Source organism: Tachysurus fulvidraco, chromosome 8 (genome assembly GCF_022655615.1).
Source record: "Tachysurus fulvidraco isolate hzauxx_2018 chromosome 8, HZAU_PFXX_2.0, whole genome shotgun sequence".
NCBI lineage: Eukaryota > Metazoa > Chordata > Actinopteri > Siluriformes > Bagridae > Tachysurus > Tachysurus fulvidraco.
In genome coordinates, this window is record NC_062525.1 from 14,436,778 (window position 1) to 14,442,772 (window position 5,995).

Genomic DNA, 5,995 nt, shown 5'->3' on the forward strand with positions numbered 1-5,995 from the left:
AACCTTGAGAGGAGCCAGACTCACAAGGGAACCCATCGTCATTTGGTGACACCAGAGATTGTGAATATAAATTGTTATAAACACCGGAGAGTGGGATTATATATAATGTCCTTTCTACAGTCATATAGTCCATTGGAGTTACGTTTGTGTTGTATTGTGTTGTACAATCAGTATACTGTATAATCCAATACTGTAAATATTTTCCCAGAATATCACATGGGCTGCTGCATCATACTGAACATAATTTAATCCCTGTATTTTGTTGAAGAAAGTTCAGAAATTTTTAATAGTGTTACCCCGTGACTACCAAATGCAGCTGATCTAATAGCTTCTCTATTTTTAATGAGGCTCTATCCCAACATCTCTGTAGGCCTCCACCACACACACTCACATCACAACAGGATTAACAGTAGATGAAGCTCCAGCTAATAAATGTTCTTCTGGCATCTCTTTACCTGTGTGCGGTGATTTCACCCCCTCCCTGAAAGCTGTAGAGTCCTGCTCATAAGTAAGTCAAAACCAGCCTTTAGAGAGAGAAGAGCTGGAGACAGCAGATGTTTGAGAGACAGCTGAAGGTCAAATCTTTGGATGGTGCTCTATAATACAAGTGTTGCAGGCCGGAGGCCCCAAAGGCAAAATGCTCCAGCAATCTCAGGCCTTTCAGCTCCTGTCTTATGTCCTCTCTCTCTCTCTCTCTCTCTCTCTCTCTCTCTCTCTCTCTCTCTCTCTCTCTCTCTCTCTCTCTCTCTCTCTCTCTCTCTCTCTCTCTCTCTCTCTCTCTCTCTCTCTCTCTCTCTCTCTCTCTCTCTCTCACACACACACACACCACTGTTCCTGGTGGTACATTTGTATCGAGCGTGACATTAAGCCCATGTTTCTGACAGGAATAGGAGATGACTGATTGATTTCCAGAGCACACAGATAGATGCACACACTCATTTCTTTCTGTTTATTTTGCCTCACCTTCTTCCTCACATTCCTGATGTGTTTAGTGTCGTTTCCACCTGGGCTTTACCTGTCCAGCATGCACATCACTATATTCCCTGTGATCTTTCTGTTAAGTGATGCAAAAGCTGTATTGATCGAGAACCATGGCACAGAGAGCTGGAACGCGCTTTCCAGTAAAGCACTGATACTCACCTCACACTTATCCTGCGTGTTGGATAACTTTTCAACAGCACAGTGTCTCTGCCTCTCTGAGTCAACGTTTCTTTGCTATAATGTGCCTGAGTTATTTTCACCTACTGTACTGCAGGAGAAACATATTTCAAATGTGTGATCCAATGTGCAGTCTCCAGGTGGCACCTATTGAAAAATAAAAAAAAAAGAAAAGAAAGAAACACATTTTCATAATTAACGTCTTATTGCTGATTGAAAAAGACTGGTTCACTTAACCTACTGATCATCAACTTCTAAAATATACACTCTTTCTATATACACAAAGCTCAAGCTCCTTTATTACCTCCTGTTTGTTTTTTTTTTCATCCTAATGACTGATAAGGATTCTTTATGGTCTTGTTCACAAATATGGGCATCATATCATTGCCTGACTGCCCACATACAATCTCTGGCTAAATTTGCCAAGTGGAGATAGAGTGGCAACACCTCCATCTCCGCTACCTTTCTGTTCCTGGAGAGGGTAATAGACACTCCAGGAAGCTAATAGCAGGGATTTAGCAGGACTCTGCTGGGATTATGGCTGAAAGAAAGAGATCCTGACAATGGATTGGGTCAGAGTGATTGCACTGCGGAGGGAACATGCAGAGATGTGGATGCAGGGGGATTTTGTTAAACGTCTGTTGGGGCTGATACTGCAGTGCTAAAGCATATGTTATTAGCACTTTGTCTTAGCAACTGCTTAGTGAACTGTGTAGCCTTGACAATGTGGAACTAATGCTTTTGAACTCATGCTTTTAAAGCTTTTGTATATCTGACTTTTCTTGGTCTAATACCTAATACTCTCCTTTTGTTCTCTTGTCTATGTTTTTTCATTCTTTCATTCATTCCAGCACAAATATAAGCTTCGTAAACAATGGTATATGTGAAATATTTGAAACAGCACAAGCAGAACTGATTTGAGTTCAGTATCTTTTAAACCTCCAGCTTTGGCACTAGGCACTGAATTCAATATGATACAGCAGTGAGTAATGTAGCAGATGTTGTCATGAAATGTTAGCTTGCTCCCATAAGCAATATCCCACAGTATCACAGTGAGCTTTCATGGGCTGGCTACCCCAGGATGAGGAAAGAGCCTAGATCACTGAACACAACCTCTTATTACCTTGATTAATTTTCTTGCAGGTGCTCAATGTGAAGATGTTTTCACCTGCTTTATGTCATATGTTAAATGCAGACTGACTCATTAAGATAGGTTATTTACATTTTATAGCAATTGTAGCAAATAATCTGCCAGGTTTTATGTTCTGCAAAGCCATAATGACCCAGATGCAGCTTGCGGCAGGACTTTTATAGATAAAGTTGTTTTATGTGTGTATGTATGAAATTGGTCCCTTTCTGCTCTGTTTTACTATCTGTGTATGTCATAAATGCACACAATTTTGTGTAAGACTCACAAAAAAATCGTAGCTGATCTTGCTGAACACACAACTGCTGCGTTATTCAGCATTCAGGTTAAGGGGAGTGAGTTAGTTTCCATCTAGCTTTCTGTGGGAATCTGCAGTGGAGTGCTGTACTGTACCGCAAAGATGCTGCAGCAGCAGAATCACTAAAGCGTGGCTCACGACAGCTAATGCAACTCCATAAAAGCAGAATTATACAAACTGGCTGACCTTGTACACATGCAGGCTTTACGTACTGCCTCAATGGCTCTGATGGTAAAGAAGGAGTAAAATATTTGCATTCATGCATAGCCTCGTCTTTAGATTTAGATTCAAGGCTTATCTTGAATCAAGGATTCAATCTTGAATGTATCCTCTAACAGAGCTCTTAGATCTAAATTGAAGCATTTGCAGAGGAAAATAGCTCAATTTTCCTCACAGATCTCTTGCCAGGTTGTCAGTGATAGACTTTAAACTGGTCTGGTTTTATTCTCCTTTCTATTCTACTATGTGTACTACATATAGGTTTTATCATACCACAGTATTTCTCTCTATTGTTTTGCTCTTCCTCTATGCTTTTGCAGTGGACCTCGTGCTGCTCAGTATCCCATCTGCTGAATTGTGACACATTTAATACACAAATACACTGAAGCCAAATGCAGAAATAACCAACTGTCACTTCTCTAAATCAATGAGTGTGTATATGGTGGACAACATAGCTACACTGAATAAAAATGTGTCATTGTGTAGATTGATGATATGCACTGCTGAGCTGGTCCACCCTGAGGTCATAGCTGGCGTTCATTAGCTAAAATCTCCTGCATGTTTTACAGCAAGGTCACTTACGTTCCAGATTCATTTATTAAAAGTTTTGGGATGTTTGCTTGTACATGCACATGAAATTTACTGACATACCAGTCTTAGTTTGTAGGGTGTAATATAGAGTTGGCCCTCCCTTTGTGGCTATAACAGCTTTAACTATTCTGGGTAGGCTTTCCACAAGGTTTAGGAGTGCGTTTATGGGAATTTTTGACCATTCCTCTAGAAGCGCATTTGTGAGATCAGGCATTGATGTTGGACGAGAAGGCCTGGCTCGCAGTCTCCGCTCAAATTCATCCCAAATGTGTTCTATCAGGTTGAAGTTCCTCCATACAAGTGTCCTTTGTAAGAATCACTACATTAAGCTAGGATTTGGCCAGACTGAAAACTGTGTAGTCTGGGCAGCCAAGCTGTGAGTTTCACAGCTATCCATATTGTTTATGAACCCACATCATGCAAGTAACAGATGCATGATGACAAAAACTAAACGGGTAATATTCATATTAAGCAATCATTTTATATCCAGGGTTCATAGAGCTTTTTTCTGCATTTTTACAAAGGATTATTGCTGTTCCTGTATAACTCGGACCAACAATTACACTCTATTTATGCCACATATGGCAGAATTGGCTAAAGTTACACTATATGTCAATTTAATTTGTGTGTTTTCAACATTTGTTCCAAGTATTATAATACCTTTATAAAGAATTGCTAAAATATTCCTGCAATGTTGTGTTCATGCTTGTAGAATTATGCAATATGCTTATGTACACAGAGCATATTGTTTGTCTGAAATTAGTTTTTATAGCAAATTTCAAGTTCTGTTCTGGCACCGAGGTGGTGGAATGAACTTCTCCTAGTTTTCCAAACAGCTGGGTCACTGGCTATTTTCAAACGACAGGTAAAACACATGACTCTTCCTGAAACACTTCAACTAGTGCTTATTTTCCCTGAACAGAGTTTTAGGTTGATGGAATCCTAAGTCTGTAACCTAGTGAACCAGTGTTAATGTATTCATGGATACAGACTTCAAAGCACTTTTGTACGTCACTCTGGATAAGGGCGTCTGCTAAATGCCATAAATGTAAATGTAAGTGAAAAGCACAAAGCCAAGCTAAATTTCCTGGTTGCCTTGCCAAACATTTCTCCTCAACATTCATGTTGATGGTCATAATACTTTTCATCACTTGTAAATCATCTCATATTTTTTTCCTAATGATAAATGAGACAGTGTTGTTGGTTTAATTTACTTATTTTTTTATCTTACCTTGATCAGGTTGTAACAATTGGATATACAGCTCTAAACATTCATTAAGTAAATGTGAACATTTTCGAAGATTGTAGTCAGTGATATCATATTTTTATGAAAATTGTTGTGTTGAATTAGAAAAAGACGAATAATAGAAGCATTTTCACTAGTGCTCTCAGACTATTAAATCCCACTGAATCTTTTTGGCTGACATTCATCAGGTGCTTATTAGATGAACTGAGTTTTATGGCAGCAAGAATTCCTATATTGCAGATTAACAGCTTCAAGCACAGACCACGGAACAGGAGCTTCTTGTTCATCTCCAGCTTTGAAAGGTTTTTAACATTTTACAGTTTATGTATTTGAATGCTCGTCATGTGTTTTTGGCTCTACATTTAGATTTAATAAATGCTCAGATGGAATAATGTGTATGGGAGAATATGCCTGAATATTTTTCTAAAAGGCCTTGAAACAGGAAATTTAGCTTGGCTTTGTGCTTTTCACTTACATTTACATTTATGGCATTTAGCAGACACCCTTATCCAGAGCGACGTACAAAAGTGCTTTGAAGTCTGTATCCATGAATACATTAACACTGGTTCACTAGGTTACAGACTTAAGATTCCGTCAACCTAAAACTCTGTTCAGGAAAATAAGCACTAGTTGAAGTGTTTCAGAAAGAGGTATGTCTTCACCTGTCGTTTGACGATAGCCAGTGACTCAAATGTTCGGACATCTAGGAGTTCATTCCACCACCACGGTGCCAGAACAGAAAAGAGTCTTGATGTAAATCTTCCTTTTACCCTGAGAGATGGAGGGACCTGTCGAGCAGTGATAGTAGATCAGAGGGAGTGAGCTGCAGCTTGAGGAGGGACAAGAGCACTTCATGATGTCCACCCTGTATACAGTCATCAGCTAAACTGACTCTATCAAATAAAGATTTAGCTCAAATCTTGCTTCATGAATAAAATTACTTCCAAATGATCTAAGTGGTAACACCATTATAAATTATTTTCAGGAAGTGTAGCCTGTGTAAATTTTGATAGCTTAGTAATGAGTTAAACTAGTTTACTAACCAACAGATGAATGTGTGTACTTCAGAGTGAGTGTGTACTGTACACTTTTACTATTGTTGTCAGGACTCAGCCCGGAATTTGGCCATGTGCATGTGTTTATGTTCTTCGTCACGTGTCTGCCCCGCCCTTGTCTGCTCCTCCCATTTCCACACACCTGTTTCCCATTGTCATTACCGTGTCTATATAACTGTGCCGCGTTGCCTTGTGTAGCGTGGAATCTACTGTTGTCTTGTCCTGTCTTTAGTCTGTGTCATGTTTAGTGTTCTTTTGTTATTAAACCCTGTTTATTTCAC